Source organism: Python bivittatus, unplaced genomic scaffold, assembly GCF_059951505.1.
Source record: "Python bivittatus isolate LINGU-HERP-01145 unplaced genomic scaffold, Pbiv_v1 ctg000610_np1212, whole genome shotgun sequence".
In the NCBI taxonomy this organism is placed as follows: domain Eukaryota; kingdom Metazoa; phylum Chordata; class Lepidosauria; order Squamata; family Pythonidae; genus Python; species Python bivittatus.
Genome location: NW_028277088.1, coordinates 25,317,958 through 25,337,094, shown reverse-complemented (window position 1 = coordinate 25,337,094; position 19,137 = coordinate 25,317,958). Strand labels below are relative to the sequence as shown.

The window sequence follows — 19,137 nt, the reverse complement described above, 5'->3', positions numbered from 1 at the left end:
CCTCTTCCAGCTACTGGATCTACCAGACAAAGCCTCAAAAAAAATTGAAGGACCTTAATTATGAGAATGCATAATCTTATGGCATGAAACACCTTTGTTCAAGCATAGTACAGTGACTTCACATAGCCCTTCTCTAGTCCAGCCTTCTCTTTCTGTAGTAGCCAGCCAGATGTCTATGAGGAGCCATAAGAGGACCACTTACAGCAATTGCATTGTCCCACTCTGGTTTCCCAGAGTGCCTCTTATGCTGAAGATATTATATCTTGACCAGGACTACTAGTTTCCAAGAGCCATTCATGATCTTATCCTATGATGTTTTTCTTATTAACTCTAAAAGTCATCCAGGTTGGTGGCCATCATTTTACCTTATAGCAGTGTTTCTCAACCTTGACAACTTTAAGATGTCTGGGAAATTCTAGGAGTTGAAGTCCACACGTTTTAAAGTTGCTAAGGTTGAAAAATGCTGCCTTATAAAAGAAAACATCTATGTTTATTGCTGACTGGAAACCCCTTGTGGACTTCTTGTGTAAAACAGAAACAAATGAACTTATGATTTATGGTCTTGATGATTAGACAGGATAGATTATAGAAAGAAGAGAGTTATACTGTAACCATAGAGTAAGAGGTAAATTTATAATTGTACTTATAACTGCTGTAAAGAACATCGGAAGCTACTTCTTTGTATCTTTGTTCTTTCTTTTCTATTTTTCTTTTACTTTTTTTTCCTTTCTTGCACTTTCAGCTTTCTCTTTGGTTTCTTTTTTTCTTTTTTCTTTTTCTTACTTTATATTAGTTTGTATTAGTTTATATCTTCCTTTTAAAAAATCTTTAATAATATATATATATTATTAATTTTATATATATATATATATATATATATATATATATATATATAAATATATAAAGAGAAACATTGCCTTATAGTAATGAAACACATTTTAACTAGATGATGTGTAAAGAATTATTGCTTTATATTTGATATGAATCTCCTCACATTCCCATTCCTGCCACACTCCACTTACTTTTATATCTCTCCTGACAAACCCAACTCTCATTTCCATATAGCAAAGTGGGCAGAAGAAAACTTATACACAATCATTTTCAATTCTATTATCAAACATTACATCCTAGCAACAGACCACCATGTACTTTCTACAAGCATCTAACGCCTTAAAATTTGCCCATCTATTTCCCCTTCTTTAGTAAACACTTTACCAACATATATAAATACATCTAATTTCTCTAGTCTTTTGTCATTCATGTGTAACTTACAGTCATCCATTTCATTTTTTCTGTCAAACCCAACTGCCTTTATTTTTGATACATTACTGTTCAGACCCATATTCTTGCTGCATCAGTTTATTTAACATTTGCTGCAAACTGTTCAGGTTCGCAACCAACAACCCAGCATCATCTATACTGTATACAGAAGTCGATGGTACATTCGCAGCTTCAACTTTTAATGTCATCATTGATATTCTTGTACATTAATCCACAAATATATCAAACAACCAAGGATATCACATATTCTTGTCTTAATCCCTGCTCAGTGCTGAACTATTTGCTAAGATTCCATTTATTCTCATGGATCATACTTCCATCCATTCTAATATCATTCATACTGTATTCAGCAACCTACCCTCAACTCCAGATTTATGCAAAACATTACATAGTCCAAGCCTATTCACTTTATTATATGCTTTTTCTAAATCCATAAATATACAGGAAGCATTCTTTCTCACATTCACAGTCATTTTCAATGACTGCTGAACAGTTATTTGAGTTTCATACCACTGTCCAGCAAAAAGCTATACTGCACTTTCCAAATTTTGCTTCTTTTCCCCTTTTGTAATCTCTTGATCAGAATTCTGCCAGACCTTTTCTCAGGCACACTTTACAAAGTATACAAGTATAGAGGAACAACAACTGTATTCTTCCAGTCATCGAGCTGAGATGCTGTTACAGCTGCTCTTTAAGGAAACCACATCCATATTTCAACATTTCTGCAGTTATATTACCTATTCCTGCAGCCCTACTATTTTTCAACATTCTCACAGCATTTATGACTTCCTTTTCACTTATTTTTTCTTGAACACTAACATTTAAAGCATCATTACAGTTCTACTCTTCAACATATCACTCTAATTCCCATGTGTGTGTGTGTGTGTGTGTTTTCAAGTCACTCTTGACTCCTGGTGACTGCCTGGACTAGTCCCTGCAGTTTCCTTGCCAAAATTTTCAAAAATTGTTTGCCATTGCCTGCTTCCTAGAGCTAAGAGAGAGTGACTGGCCCAAAGTCATCCAGCTGACTTCATGCCTAAGGCAGGACTAGAGTTCACAGTCTCCCAGTTTCTAGCCTGTGCCTCAACCACTACACCAAACTGGCTGTCATATTTCCTATGCAAATCTCTAAAGTACTCTTTCCTACATTCCCGCACTTTAGTATCACCCCAAATCAGTTCATCTTTTTATTTTTCAAAAATGTTTATCTATGTTTTTAATTAAAGTTCTATGAAATGCATTTTTTCTCATCCACAGCATCTTTCGATTCATCATTTCACCAAGCATCCTTTTTTCATATTTTCCATTAGCATAACTCCACATACTTCTGTGGCACTCTGAAATGCAATTCTTTTTTACTCTGTGCCAAGCAGCTTCAATATCTTTTTCCTTACATCCACTTTCTGTTCATTCTGTTGAGAGAGGAATCATTTTTTTCTACATGGGACTCATACTTTCTTTTCCTGCTGTTGTTCTATTTCACTCTTATTTATTTCACATATTTTGTTTTGTCCATTTTTACTTACTTTTGACCACTTTTTCCAAGTTCCACTCTTGACACTGTCAGAAAATAATCTAACCCACATCACCCTTGTATCCTTGACTTATTCTCTCAGTCTTTCATTAAAAACAGTCAGATCATGATTTTATATTTATATTCATTATTTTCTCTTCTGTACATATGAATAGGCTTATGGTTAAACTACATATTTAAAACAAACAGACCTTCTTCTTAGAAGATATTCACCAAATAGTCACCATTTTCATTCATTCTTGTGTCCCCAAATGGCCCAGTTGCCTTTTTGTACTCTCTTATGCATTCATTCATGTCACCTAGCAGAATAAGGTTTTCCCTTGCATCACATTCATTTGGAATGTGGTACAGTTGTTCTCAAAACTCTTCTGGTTCTTCCATTATGACTTTCACTGGATAATAATATACAACTATTATTAGCATATGAGTTCCATCTTTCATGTACACTCACAACAAGCTAGATGACACCAATTCATTCTTTCCAATATATATTTTAGCTCTTTCATTCATAATTAAACCTACATATTACTTCCCCATTCATATTCATCAATTCCATTCTACAGAATCAGGCAACCTTCATTCAGCCCTACTACATCCTTCCCTTTTCTCTTAGTTTCATAGACACACAACATATCTATTTTTCTTTCACTTCATTTCATTCATTAGAACCTTTTGGAGTGAAGCAGTTTAGAAATCCGTAAATAAATAATATGATAAATCAATGCATGTTCCTTCCATTTGCTCCTCTTACATTGCAAGTCACAATGTTCTGTAGGTCATTATGGTCATCAGATGGGCCACAGATATTGATTTGGTCAATCAAAGCTTTCAAATAATGCTTTTTGAAATATAAAGAAGGTGTACAGTACATTCAATTATCAGCCTTATTCATAATCTGCCACATTCAATATTCCCTGCTAACCATAAGGACAATGTCAGTTCTGTCACATTTTAGCCAATATGCCACAAGCATACAAAAGTGCTTAATTTTACTCCAAGCATGCTTATGCCATTCTGTGCAAGCTGGATCTCTAATCTAAAGACAACCTTGCAGGCCAATGTAATATTTCCTGCATTCTACCAAGCAAGATATATGCAGCATATTGACACATGGCTGATACGCTGCAAATGTCAATGCCAAGTCAAAAAATTTTAATTGCCTACTATAACTTCAAGATCTACCTTTTTTTTTTTTTGATCTACCTTTTCTACTTCAGATTCATTATCATCCTTAGGGAGGACCACCAGCTTTGATATCTTTAGCTATCATATTCATGGAAGATCAAGCTCTCAGTTGCTATATCTGAGCTTGTTTTTTATTTGGTTTTAATTTTAACTAAAAAAAAAAACACACACCAAAACCAAATAGAGTAGGAAGTACAGGAAATCAAGAAGAAAAAAAGAAAAGAAAAAAATAACGTGTATATGGAATGAGAGAGAGGGAAAGAGATGAATCCCTTAAGGAGAAATATATTAAACACCCAAGATCATTATTTCTAACCCAGAATTACAGCTGTAAAGACAAAAGTAATCTATTAGGAAAACCATTGTTACAGTAATATAGTTAATAACTTGTGGCCAGATTTGAATAAATGTTTTGTTCATTGTAGGGGTTTTCAAAGCTCTTTTCAAAGCCAAAACAATTTCCCTTACTGATCCAGTGGAACATGCATGTTAGTCCTCTAGTGCTTGTTAATAACAATCTTGGAACCTAACAACCAGAACTGAATCTATTTCTTTCGTGGCATCAATCTATGTGCCTTAAATGGCTAGTAATCTTAATGACTGCAAGCTACTTCCTGAATCACAGGCAACATACCTTTAACAGACCAATGCTAGGGAGAAACCATGGGAGAGAGCCATCTCCTCTTACCCGTATTTCCTAGCTTCCTCAAAGCCCCTGGTTAGCCATTATGTGATGCTGAATGCTAGACTAGATGGGCATTTGACCTGATTCAGTAGGACTTTTTAATATTGTTGTTCTTGTAACATACCATTTTTAGCTTGCCTTTACCTGTGGAAGTATATATGGACGTCCCACTTCATTTCATACCCACACAAGAACATTGTGAGGTGGACAGAAGATGACTGGCTCAAGGTATATATACATTCACTACCACACATATGAAGTTGAGATTTTTATTAAGTGTTTTGGTAGCTAGAAGAAGTTAGCATTGCTATCCACCCCAATATATGCAGGTGAGCTTTTTAATCCTAGGGGTTGCAGCTAATACGCTATGGAATGAGTTAATCCCAGGTCATTAGACCTGTGAAAACCTTTGCTAAAATATTCTGAAACATATAGAATGATCATCTGACTTTCTGAACTGAAACCATGGTTTAAAAAGAGTATGCTTTTTAAGAACATGCATACTAATGTTCCTATATGCTTGACACTGTTCTCTCTTTTTATTCTGTTTCCAATACTTCTATAAAATCTATGAAATCAACCCTTGTATTTCCTCATTTTAAAACCATGAAACATATTAACATTATGCCTGTAAAAATACATGTTATGCTCCAGATTGCTAGCATGTATGTATGTGTATGCATATACTCACACACACATATGTATGTGTGTGTATATATGACATGTTCCAAAGCAGCTATTAGTGATACTATAGAAGACTGATTGTGAAATTGTACCAGTCTGATTATTAGCACATCAAGTTTATGGCTACTGATTAAATGTCAAACTGAATAGACAAGTTTTGCATTGCACTTATTTTAAAATATATAGATTGTTGTAAAAAGATTTCTGACATTCTGGTTGTGATTGAAAATATATAAGGTAGACTATTAACTGCATATAACCTGGTTCACAAAATAGTTTAACTGAAGATTTGTTTTATGACTAGTTCCATCAATGGTGACTTTAAAAAATGCATGTAAACATAAACAGTGTGACAGGAGCATACACGTTTCTGTCAAATAAAAGTAATCCTACTTAATAATTAAAACCACAGACAGACATGCATTAAAGTGTTGTTCTCGTTCTAGTAAGAATTTGACTAAAATCAGTGCCAAGAGAGATTAATTTGTACTTTAACTGTACTATGATGAAAAATTATTCTGCATTTTTCCTAGATATTTTCATTTAATCTGACAAAAGAGAATTTTCTTCTAAAATGTTGAAAATTATTTTGAAAAAAATCCTTATGGGTGGGGTGGAGTGCACTTGCCCTTATTTAGCTATGAAGTGGCAGAGTGGTGTGTGTGTAAATGTTGTTCACTGTACAATTACATCTCTGGTAGTCTTGGATTCCTGGCTTCGGACACTTCAAGGGAAGACAACATGAAGAAACGTGTCTCACAGGGGTTTTCTCAAATTTCAGTAGGCAGTCAGGAAAGAAGTACAACAGAAAACAACAGCAGTAGCACCTCCCACCACCTCCAAAAAAGTTCAGAAACAACCATAAGAGAAATGTCAAAGAAATTCTCAAGCACCTTAAGACTAAGGTAGAAAACCAGATGCTTCTTTTATAGCAGAAAACTCCTTTTCAGAAATTTTGATTTCAGTATAGTATTAAATTCAACCTATTTGACAGTCCTGTGCCTACGTACCTTAATGTTGTGGCACTTCCCTCTCAACTACCTCTCATTATGTATGCACTGACTGGATTGATAAATAATGGAGAACAGAATGCTATGTACACTTCCATGATATGGAAGAAGCCCACATGCATAGAGAACGCTGCCCTCTACAGACAGATCTTTTTAACGCATGGAAGGCTGGAGGAAAGAGAAATTGGAGATATAATAGGCCAGTAGATGAGCCCCCATTCTTCCTTCTGACAGTTGTTAATTGCATGCAAGAAAACATTGATTTGTAGTTGATTTTACTGGAATATATTACTAGAATTAAAAAAAAGTAAATAATCAATTTTGTTTTAGGGAAAATTGTAAAACTCCAGTTGCAGACAAAAATAGAAATCTTTCTGGCAAGCTATCTCTTTGCTTGTTTCATTTTTTCATAAATATGTAAAATGTCTATATCTGCATACTGTAGACACCTTCTGATTGATCTATATGCATACATATTTGAAAGATTTGCATGGAATAAGTTTCATAGGATTATGATTTCTATGGAGGAAAGCATATGCTTTCTGTCTTTTCTCCATCAAGATATAGATATGTACTGCAGGAAACTTCTCACCATTGTAAACATGGTAAAATACAGCATATACATCATCATCACACATGACAACATGACAACACGCATGTTCAGTGCACACCATTTCCAGAACTGAATTGATAGAATTTAAAAGATGAACTGAACCACAGAAATCAACAAAAAATTCAAATAGATTTCAGCAATTTGTTGGTTGGATCCCATGTTTACTAATTAAGCATATATTGAAAACATGACAGTACAGCACAGTCCAAATTAGAGCAAGAGGAAAAACAGATAAATCAAGATCAGTCATTCATTAAATAAAGATTTTAAATTGAGACTTTAACAAAGCATGGCTTTAAATTAATCTTGTCTACTGATGTCAACAAATTGCTGCAAATAATTTCTGTATAGCTCTTAAAAACTCATTGCTCACCTTAGTTAGAAAATCTAAATGGTCACAATAATTTGACCTATCAGAATTAAGAAATTAGCCATTTAGTCTTTTTACCTATGCAATGGTAACGCACAGCTGTGAAAACTGGACACTGAGAAACAGCAAGAGAAAAAGGATAGACATCTTCACATTATTAATCTGGAAACTGACACTAAGTACCAAGGACAGCAAGAAGAACCAATCAATTGATTCAGAATAAAACAAAAACCCACTGCTCCTTGGAGGCAATGATTGATGATTCTAGCAAGCAGAAATTCACTTTCTTGGGGTATGTGGAATGAGTAGATGATGAACTAGGAAAAATCATTGTGCTTGGCAAGGTTGAGGATAGTAGAAAAGGGAAAATAGTAGGCAAAGTAGATGGACAGAACGAAGGAGATCACTGGAAAGTCCTTAGAAGAATTATGGATTATCATCAGGGACTGGTCAAGATGATGGACATTTGGCCAAACATTTGCTGGGAGACAGACTAATTCAATGGCACTGGGTTAACTGGGAAAAGGTAGACCAAACTTTGAGACCTTGGGCTGAGAAAGAAATGTTTATGGACTAGCATTAAATTTAAACCCAATTCTATATGTTTTCTCAGACATCAGTTCCATTGGGATTGTCCTATTGACTTCAGCAACAGTTATTTTCAGGTAGGTAGTATAAGATTCCAACCTTGGTTAGTCTCTGGTGTATACCAGTCCTGGGCCAGAAGCTTAATGTCATGCCATGTAATGACATCATTATACCACAGTAGTGCTCTGTAGATCTCTGTGTGAGGCTTGCTGATCATATTGTGCTGCTTTTAACATCTATTTGAAACCATCTTAAACTCATGCAAAGAAGCTTGATTTGTATTCAGAAGTTCCATATAAAGTAGCTTGAGCAGGCATTCTGGCAATTAAACTTTGAAAATCAAGATAGTTAGGTGATCGTCCTTTTTTAGAATTTTAGTTACTTGACCTTCCAAGTTGGACCATGCTTATATAAGATGTTTTGAATGGAATCATCAATATAGTACAACAAGAGTCTAAATACCATGACTAATGCATTGAATTTGAAAAGCATTCTCACAAAACTTGATAACATGTTCCTAATACTTGTCTATTTCCCAGTGCCTTTGTGTTCACTGGAATAATTAGATTTAACATAAGATTATCAAAATTGTGCTGCTAAATTAGGCCAAAAATTCATCTAATCCAATCTTCTGATTGGATTAGATGAACTTTTGACTTGATTTGTTATTGACTTTCCATCAATAAATATTTGAGTAGTTTAGATATTAAGGCAAACAAATAAAATGTAAAGAACAAGACAAGAAACTATTACTCAGGCAACAAACAATAAAAATGTAGGATTAAAAATATATCTTTCTAAAGAAACTACAAGAGCAAAACAGCTTTGATTAAAAGTCATTCTAAAACAGTGAGAGCTCAGGTAGTATCTAAAAGGTCTGGGGAAATAACCAAGTCTTTATCAAATGCGTAAAGCACAAGAAGGCATCAAGTGAACTTCTCCAGAGAGTTTTCTAATAAAACTAAGGTGCCATTACCAAGAATCCTTAATAACCACTTGGCTCACTTCACTTGGCAGAAGCACACAGAGCAGAGTCTTAGAAAGCAAATCATAAAATTCATATAAGCATATAAGGTGATTTGTCTAGCATCTTAAGCCCAAAGAGTTTAAATCTTTATGGGTTAGACCAGCATTTTTCATTAGATCTGGAAACAAAATTGGAGCCACTGTACCTAATAAACACCAGCATGGTATCAGTAAAAAGCCTAATCTCAGTTAATACTCTTTTGGTTCCATTTTTCAGTAAGCAAAATATATAGCTCATAATTAAGAGTGACTATACACAGTGCATTGTAATTATCCAAATAGTGATCAGCCTGATATCTGAATGTATCAAAGATTTTTTTAAAAAAAATAGAGATGGAAGATGCTTTAACCCCCACTTCTCCAATTTGGTGCTCTTCAGATAAATTGAACTTCATATCTAGAATTCTCAGCCATCATGGAAATCACCTCCAATGCATTTGCGTAAGTGAAGAGACAACAAGCTTTGAAGGGCAGTAGAGGATGGAGAAAAACTTCTGTCATTCTTGTCATCCCAGTAGGTCCCAAAGCAGCAAGGAAAAGGCACTGGGACCAACCCTCAGTGATATGATTTTCTAAGACAGTAACATTAGCTAAACTACATAGGTGCTAACACCACCACTCCATTTCACCACAGCTCTGGGGAGGGATCCTACATCTGCAGCTGCAACATGGTCCTTGGCCATATTGGCTAGGAATTCTGGGAACTGTCGCTCCAACAAATCTATAAGGAACCAACTTAGCAAAGGCCATTCAGTGAATAAATCTTGCATCTATACTGCACCTCTCATCAGTGACAATCCACATGTATATAATTTTCTTCTTGCTTCCTACTTTCTAAGGTGCTGTGGTTCCCCCTTATAACAGCACATGTAAAAAGGCAAGAGGGTTATTTTTTCTCTTCTTTTGTCTATGTTGAAAAAATGTAGAGAAGAGGCCTACAATTTTCTTGAGAGGGAACCTTCCCTTTTCTTCAGAGCTATTGCTTTGATGCTATCTTTTAAACAAGTGTTCAAAAGTCCTTACATGAAATATCAATACAGCAAGAAATATCAAATCAATACAAAATGACTCAAAATGTCAAATCAAACCCCTAAAGCAACCACTTCATAAGTAGGACAATATAGTTATCACATTGTCAAAACTAAATCCTGAAAACCCCCATAATTGTTTCACTTTACTTCTGTAAACTAAGGCAGTAACTAAAGATTTTCTCTTACCATGGAGCTGTAGAAGTTTTTTCCCCAAACAAGCCTTCCTTTCAGATCATATCTTAGTTACTGATCCTCTGCACAATTTCCACTGTCCCTCAGAAATCAGTGATTCACAATGTAGCCTGGATATCCTTTTTCCGCAATGGATGTGCTGCTAAAGATTCCCAAAGTCCAAGCTATTCCCTCCCCTAGTGGGGAGAGTTTTTAGGAAATAGCCACTCAGAATAATGCAGAATAGGCATTATAATGACATTCAAAATTCAGCAGGAAAAAGAAGGGGAGACAAGTCACCAAAGCTTTTCTTCTTCAATCGTCTTTCCCTCTTATTCAGCCTAGAAAGGGGAAGCCAGACCAATTTGCCAGCTTAAGCAGTGGATTCAAAGCAAGGCAATGCAGCCGCTGCATTCTTCACTGTTGCTGCTGCCGCTAATAAGGAGCATAATGGGGAACTAGCTGGAGCTGGAGTGGCTGAAAAGGCTCCCCCTGTTAAATGACAGACCTGCTCAATGAGAAATACAATCTACATGCGAAAAGGAACCTGCCAACACAAGATACCATAGAAAGCAATGCAAAGTGCCATCCAGAAAGAGCCAAAAATCGGGATGGATTACCCCAAACAAAGACATAGGAATCATTTAAAGAAGGTGTGAAGAACCTGTAGCCTTTCCAATATTGCTGGGCTACACCCCCAGGCATCCTTTGCCATTGGCCAAACTGTTTGAGGTTGTTAAGAGCTTGGCAACATTTAGAACGCCACAGAAGCCTCACTTCTGATGTAAAGGTCACCACCCTATCCCACTTAGGGAACTAAGTTTGAAGAGCAACTGTGATGGGAGACACAGGTTCAAGTCTGTCCCCTTAACCGTGGAAACACACAGGTCTGACTTCAGGCCAATAATTCTCTTCCAGTCCAACCACAAGGTTATTTTTGTGAAGATAAAATAAGACAGACCCCTGGAGAGAAGGCAGGATATAAACAAATAAATAAATAAGAAAAAAATCTATCAAACAGAACAACCTTCTCCAACCTTGTGCTTCCAGATGTATTGGACTACACCACACATCACCCCCAGCAGCGTGAATGGTACGTTGTTTGGGAAATGATGCAGTAGTAGTTCAGCAAATGTGGAAGATGCTAGATTGGAGAAATTTGGAACAAAGTGCTGGAATGCAGAAAGACTCAGAGTCAAATCCTGTCTTCAACTTGCTTCACTGTACCTGTAGGTTCATTCTGTATGAAAATGAATAATTGGGATCATCAGAAAAATGATTATATATCTAAAATGTTACACAGGATTTATCACTGGGAAAGATTAGCTATACAAAATATAGCCTTGTATTTGGGAGATGCTAGGATTCATTAGGTGTCCTTGAACAAATCATATTCTAGATATCTGAGGGTTGTTGCAAGGACATAGGCCACCTTGAGCTTCTTCTGGAAGATGGAATTGTCTTTTAAAAAAAAAAAAAACTAAGTATTTTGCTAAATCTTCAAAGTGTTTGGTAAGTTTCCAGGTGCTGAACTGCACAACAGACACCTCTTCTCTGCAGGCCATTCTTCTACCCATTTCACAGGTGGCAAAATGCACAGAGTGGCCAGCAAAGATAAGCCTTGAATTTTGTCTTTCCCAAGGAGCTTTATTTCACAGTCCCTAAGTCAAATGAATAAAGAGCCTACAACATTCTAAGTGGTTTAACTTCTACTCTTTGCTGCCTCCAACCCCCATATATATTCCTCAAGGAGGTTTGAATGAGTCTGATTTAAAACAGTCTTTCCACCTGCATTCTTTATTGCACAGGTCCCCATCATTTTTCCAGCTACACACCCCCTTGTGTACAACTTTCTTGTATTTTATTGATAAACCACTTCTTGGTGAGCAAAACCCTTGGGGAACAGCTCTGTCAATATTAAGTGGGAATTTATGTGATTGAGGGGCAAAGTCAATGATTATGTTTTACTTAGCAGGGGAAGGGAATGCTACTTGGAATGCCACCTCCCCCCAACCCAAACCATAAACATCATTTATGTTTAGGTTAATTGGGCAAACACTCATCTTAAATGTAGTGTTGATTTTCATCACTATGGCTGGTCGATTATAACAGCCTCCTTGTGGCATAATTCCTGAGGTTTGGCTTGGAGACAAATGAGATTTGTTGCCATTATTTATGTAAAGGCCAGGGTTAATTAATTAATTATTGTTATTAGTTGCTGATTTAGTGAGAGACTCAGTAGAAAGCTCCCTCATTAACTTCGTTTTGGTGAAGGTCATTGAATGTTCTCTGCCTTCAGCCTTCTGTGGCTATTTCATTGTCAATAACCTTCCAAGTTAATCTTTCCAATCTATTACAATTTTGTTGTTTGTTTGTTTGTTTGTTTGTTTGTTTTAATCCACTGAAAGGAAGAAGCCAAGTATTATGCATCCCCACAGCTTTTCTTCCCATGTTTGATCCTTTTAATGGGGCACTTCATCCCAAATCAATCCAATTTCCCATCTATTCATGTTTAACGCAAGCTGGTGAGTCAAGTAAAGAAGGAGAAAATAAGTGGATTCTGGCTGATCTTTTTAATTTCAGCAATTATTTTCTTTTTTGAGGGAGGGGAAGAGCACCTGAAAAATGAAGTGGCTTACATTGAAAAGTTTGGTGAAGGCTGTTTTTAAAAGAGCTTGGTCTGTCTTAGCTAACTCCCTTATCTCCTGTCCAATGCCTTTAAAAACAAGTTCTAAAGGAACGTGTTTCTGTTAAAATGAAAGTGTGGGGACGGGGAGTGAGGGAGTCTGAAAGAAATCTTCCTTAAAGAAACATTTTATTCCAGTTGATTCACTTAGAATCCCACCAATCGTTAATTAGACATCAATCTTAATTATTTGCTGTCTTTGTTTCTAAAGAAAGAGATTGCATGCTGGAGCACCGCTTTTTAACTGACCTTCTGTGCAAGGGGCTAGAATGCTTTATTACAGAAATTGCCACTACCACAGCTAGAGAGGCTGAATGCAACATGCTTGTGATCCTTCAAGAACGCAGTACGTAAAACGCTGTCCGTGGTCTTGAGGAGGGACCTTGCTCCTATTGCATCAGAATTTCACAGAGGAAAACTAGCCCTGTAGCTGTCCGTGGTCCTGAAATAACCACTAGACAGGCATTCTTACTCAGTCCCTTAGAAAAGCAAATGGGATACGAGGTATACTAGATCAGCTATGCTGGAATGACAGAAAAGCAAGCTATGAACAGGCTGGATTGTGTTTTAAAAAACTACTTCAGACTCTATCTTTACAGAAGCATGAATAAAGGAAAAATTCCACTAGAGCAACCCTAAAGAGAAAAACAAAGGAATTAATCTGATATAGAATATAGGGTCTTCCTCCTTTCCCAAAGGCTAAGAGGGTTCTCTATCTCTCTCTGAAACCTTGTCAGACTGATAAAATATTTCTGACTGGCTAGATAGATGCACAGGAAAGAATTGGCCTTTGAAACAGGTGATTTGTTTGGTGATTAACAAACATGCAAGCATGCATGTGCTAGTTTAAGGCTTGCCAATCTCTCCAATGATTCTAAGTGCATATAAGACCTGACAAAGCCTTGGAATGGAATAACATGAAAGTTTATCTACCTATAAATTAGATATTTGGTATATCTTTGAAGTGGTGCCAGGTAAAATAAATACCTTTCCTTGGAAATCTATTCACCCAGTTTACGCATAGAAGACAGACATTCTGGGTGAGGTATTTACTCTATATGGCATCAAAGCAAAACAAGAATGTGCATACATAGGTTTCACTGTGTAAGTAGAATAGCTTCAGAGTTTTATTTAAAAGTCTTCCAGAGATATATTGCTGAAGATAAGCCTATAGTTGAATTCATAATCTGTGTCCACAACCTTGACACTAGTATAATAAATGGAGAAGGGTGCTATATAACTCTGAGGATCACTCTAACTAGGGATCCAAAAGTTTATAGTCAGAGGAATGTGAAGCTTCAAGGCTGCAGAAAGTTGTTCAATGCTATTTAAAACTAGAATCCAGTGGGAAGGGAGCAGAGGTACTGGTCCTGGACTCCAAGCTCAGCTTTAGATGTTTGGGTTTTTTAAATTTTTTAAAAATCAGATTAGGCCTCACTCTTTTTTATGTCTTGTTTTATCTTCATGAGCAATCACTTTTATGATAGCCAATGGCCTCCAGCAGTCTGAACAAAAAAGAAAAAATAAATAGAAAAAACAATAAAGGCTGTTCCTCGTTTCCAGTTATGTGGGGTACAGGCAGAGAAGAGCAGAGGAAACCAACCAAGCAGCAGGTCATCTCCTTAACAATAAGAGTGACGCATGTGCTATTTTGTGTAAGTATACTTCATTGGCTGCCAGGTTCCAGCTTAGACAACATCCATGGTTTCCCTCACATTCCAAACTCTACCCTGTGGTTAACAACAGACTAGTTGATTTGGATTTGAACTTATTTTTACTGCTTTTAAGTGGACAGTGGATTGATCAACCCTCTTTGGAAAAGAGAAACTACCAGAAGAAGGCAGTCTTAGCTACTGACAACTCTCAGTATAACCAGTCCAAAAGTTTGATTCTGGAGGGAGGAAAGAATCCCTGTCTCACTGAAGATTTTGAAACAACCAGAAAATTGAACAGAGAAAGGGCATTCTATCATTCTCCACTAAGGTTTGCACTAACAAAAGGCAGCACTATACACCTAAAATGCATTTGCATTGTTGTTATGCTTTCTTTCTCTCCCGCCGCCCCCCATGGGTGTTGGGGACCAGTACAATACTCAGTTGGGGAAATGTGTGGTGAATATTTGTTTGCAGCTTCAATTAAAGAGTGCCAATGGGACTTGCTTTGGGATATCAGAAATAGACTCAGCTAAATCTGTTTGTTTTCTCTTCACTTGCTTCCAAGTAAACTGCTTTATGATTGGGCTTCTCAGGCACTTCCTGGAAGTCAGTCCATTGAAATTCATTCAGAACTCTAAATAAGAGAAGTCAAAATTACTATTATATTGGATCATATCATTGGGTCATATCATTGCCCACATGACTGTTGTGCTGGATGGTATTTAATACTGAATAGGATTCTTCTTCATCTAGACCCATAAACCACCTAAGTAAGAGTGCCTCACTGTAAAGCCATTAAACAGATCCAGTATATTTGCAAACAAGTTTCATAGATTTCAGGAAAAGTTCCAACAGCAATTCTGGCTACTTTTATTTGAAACTGAAGTTCTAATGCCATTAGAGTATGTGACCTTAAACACACTTGCATTAAAGTTTATCGCTTACTTCACCCAACAGAATACCAGCCTACAATCTACACCACATCCTAATCTGATGTGTTGAATCTCAATCCCCATGAATCTCCCAGCCAATATTTGGAGGGTCCCATGTTGGAGAAGACTGCCTGGGAGTAATTACTTAGTTGAATTCACAACTCAGAGAAGCTGAAGCATGTAGTAGTTTTCTAAAACCCTGAAGACTTATTGTAAGAAAAGAAGATTACAGGCCCCAGAGAAGTTGACAAACCTTCAGAGGTCATCTCCATCCTAAATAGATTTATGCTCTGGATACAATCAAGATCCATATAATAAGATATGCTACAGGCTACAATAATATATTTCAGTTGCCTGGGAATAAACCCCACTGAATTCAGTAAGATTTGATTCTGCAGGCACGCACTGGATAGTGTGATCCTAGGCCATTTTGAAGCAAGGGGGCAATTGCAACAAGCGGATCTTTACATTTACTTAAAATACATGATTATTTATCCAGTAGAGGCATTCCCATCACCCTTACTTAGAAATAAGCCTGAGAGAAGGAATGTGTGTGTGTGTGTGTGTGTGTGTGTGTGTGTGTCTGTACATAAAGATCAGCTATCCCATACACCAGCCCCTGGTAAGCTTTGCTGTGCTTGGAGGTCAGCACAATTCTATGTCTGGAAACATCACCTTCTGCTGTGAGTGTCTCTCATTTCCATAAATTTTGGAGTCCTGCTACCAGCAGTGATCATAAAGGAGTTGCAATGTCCACCTGAGATGGACAGACAGGATTAGAGCATAAAAAGGCAAAAACAGGAATTACATATCGTACCAAGCCATGGTTTGGTTCATCACAGCTGAATGGGACACTGTTGGCTGGGTTCACTCAGCCATACACCAAATAGCTACATTGTGGTTTAGCCTCATCTGCACCTCCAACAGAAATCACTCCACTGAGCTACTTGCATGTAATAAGGCATCCTCCTGCACCAATCTGCCCTACACGTCCCACCAACAGTTCTTGGAAAGGTCAGGGTCGGTTCCGCTGGTAAATGAGTTTGGGGATATCTTTCAGGGGAGAAGGACTAGCATTTCTTCCTTCCCTTCCATCTGACAGAGCCTGCTCAGGAAATGGCTGGCAATATTCATCGTGGGAGCACTTTCATTAAAAGTAACTCATTCGACTTTCACAATAAATTGAGTGACATCCTTACGGCAGAACCTTTTTATCCTTGATAAAGTGCTTGCCAAGATTTAGCAAAAAGGGTGGAGGGGAGGGAAGACGGGGGAGGGGGGAGAGAAGTAGAAACCCGTCTAGCAGAGTCGTCAACATGTCAGTCTACAGCATAAAATATAGCTAAAAGCTCCTATTTACCAAGCACCCGAGGGGGGTGCTTTAAATGCTGAGTTATGCGAAGCCGGGCTGAGTTAAACTAGAAGGGAAATCAACGGGCACCATTCGCCCCAGTCGCACCACAGAGAGGAAGACAGGAATAGCGATTCTGGGAAGGGAACGGGAGCGAGCAGGGCTTGGTTTCCTCGAGAAACAGGCTCTTCCTAGCAAGGGAGTGAGGGGTAAGGGTCGGGGGGGGGGGGGACAATAGCCTGCTTTGCCATCGCTGGTCTAATGGCGATTTTATACTAATAAAATCCGTATTATAATAATATGAAGATGATCCACAATATTTGCCAGAATCGTCAGATGGAAATATCGCCTCTGTGTGGATGGAGAGACACCCCCCACTCCACTCCACTCGTGCCTCCAAAATTCAAAACAAGCTATTGAGGCCGAAGGGAGCAGGAGTTCAACTAGCAAGCTAGACACAGCAAGAAAAAAGAAATGCCTACTCCCTTTTCACTTAAATCCCTTTACACATAGCTGGGTCTCTTCTGATTTGAAAGGGAAAGAGGGGGAGCACCAACAACAGTGCAAAAAAAAAAAACCCTTCATTTTAAAAATAGAGAAGTATAAGCGAGCGAGCAGAGGAGCAGAATTTGCAATATATCCCGTTTGAACTGACCTGGAGACAGCAAGTTGTCTTTTGACGTAGACCTATCTTAAGTTTGAGTTCTGTCCCTAAGGAGCTTTCCCTTAGGGCAAACGTTTCCTTGAATCCCTGGGTCCTTGATGGGATCAGTGCAGTTCCTTGAACTCCAATGCTTGCAGAACTACACCACAGGAAAGTTGCTAATACACGTGAACTTCCCCGTGAACTTCCCCTTCCACCTCCCTGGATGCTACAAAACGGCATTAGCAAGCTAAGAAACAAGGTGCTAATTAGTTGAACGGGAAGATCCGGGCTAGGCTAACCGGGTCATCTTATTCATATCTCCTCCAAAGGAAGCCGCACTGTATTCAAAGGGGCTTGCTCCAAGGAAAATGTCTACGGGATTAGAAGAATGATAAAAGCAATGGAATGATCGGAAACGATTCATTAGCTGACTGGACTCACCAGGGGAATGAGCGGCAGTCTTTAATCCACAGCTGTGTCTGGAGTGTCAGCGAGGTCTCCAGATATGCCATAATAATCTACCTGTGTTATTTGAGGTAAAAAACACGATATTGAGAACACGCGGAGCCTACACTAAGTGGATTGATTGCACAGAAACGCAAAGCGCACTGTATAACGCATGCCGTTTTCCTCTCAATCATTGCTGTGTTAGAAATAATCACTTTATGTGTGTGGATGTGTGTGACTGTACCCAATACGTCCACCCAGGACACAGCCAGCAGCAGACACTTACTGTTATTTATTTCCATAGGTCGCTTGTCACAACATCCTTCAAATCCTACGCAGCCTTTCCGTGGGCAACCGTTTTTCTATAGGCAGAAAATTTCAGCTAGGGGGTTCCTTTGTTTATTTATCCTTCCAAACAAACAAACAAACAAAATCAATTGTGATGACTGCGGGTGTGCAGCCAGCTGTTTTGTTCTTTCCCTGGCTATCTACAAAAGTGCAGCAAATCGCTTCAAAGAAAGGAGGACAAGAAAAAGGCAGTAAAATAATAGCCAAATGCTTTCAGCACTCCCACCCGCACCACCCCCTACCCCCACGCCCACCCACATGCAATCTTTGAAAAAGCCTTGTAAGGAATGGTTAGTGGAGGACAATAGGGCCCGGCTGGTAATAATTTTCCTGCAGCCTGTGGAAAATGCTTAGCTTGCTTGGAAGAAAAGAGAGGTTCTAATTCTGCCCTTTACCTGGGAAGAAGAAAACAACGACACCGAAATCATAGTGGGGGAGAGGGGAAGGACTGACTGAAAAAATATAAAGCTACTCTAACTTAGAATCTGCAGCTGCGCAACAAAAAATAAAGTGAATTGCCGCCGCCACACACACCTCCCCCATCTCCCAAAGGGAGCTGAAGCCGTGAGTCACACCTTTTACCCTACAGCTCATCCTTGGCTTAAGCAACAGGCGCCGGTCTGGGAGCAATGACATCCAAGTCCCATCGGCCTTCTTTGGTTACACTAGCAGGCTATCCACACTAGCGATTTCTAGCAAAGTCCTGTCATCACTTATCCGCATTAGCAATATGCCGCTCTACAGATGTGGGAGGATGCTAGAAATCGCTAGTGTGGATAGCCCTCAAGGTGTGCGGAACACCTCGCTGACCCTTTCGAAGGGTGCCAGGTCAGGTGACTTCTTGGGCAGTGTGATCTGAGGAGGGCAGGTAGGAAGGTGTGGTCACACCCCCTC

At 38.2% G+C, this 19,137-nt stretch overlaps 1 protein-coding gene across 2 annotated transcripts in view; it reads right to left on the bottom strand.

The window, feature by feature from the left end:
* Positions 1-19,137, bottom strand: part of NXPH1 (neurexophilin 1) — a 296,010-nt gene that overhangs the window by 158,953 nt on the left and 117,920 nt on the right. The window lies entirely within an intron of this gene.